Genomic DNA, 372 nt, shown 5'->3' on the forward strand with positions numbered 1-372 from the left:
GAGGGGTGCGGGTGCCGCTGACCCCCTTCCCCGCTGCCCTCTCCTCCCCTTCTCTCTCCCTCCCGTCCCACCCCAGAACTGCTTGCTATAGCTGGACTCTTCTCTAAACTAAACGTTCACCTTGACCTTATTTATGACTTTATGTGCAAATGTTTTTGACAATAATGATCATATATTTTGACAAAATATATTTATAACTACATATTAAAAGAAAAAAATAAAATGAGTCATTATTTTAAAGGTAAATGCATTTTGTGTCTCGCCTCTCAGGGTGCTGCTGAGGCTATGCTGGCTGGGAGTGCCGCAGGGAATATATCTTCTCTCCTTCTCATCTTCTCTCCCCCCACCCCCTCGTTTTCCCCCCACCCCTTT

The sequence above is a fragment of the Phaethon lepturus genome, unplaced genomic scaffold (assembly GCF_000687285.1).
Source record: "Phaethon lepturus isolate BGI_N335 unplaced genomic scaffold, ASM68728v1 scaffold27810, whole genome shotgun sequence".
Taxonomy (NCBI): domain Eukaryota; kingdom Metazoa; phylum Chordata; class Aves; order Phaethontiformes; family Phaethontidae; genus Phaethon; species Phaethon lepturus.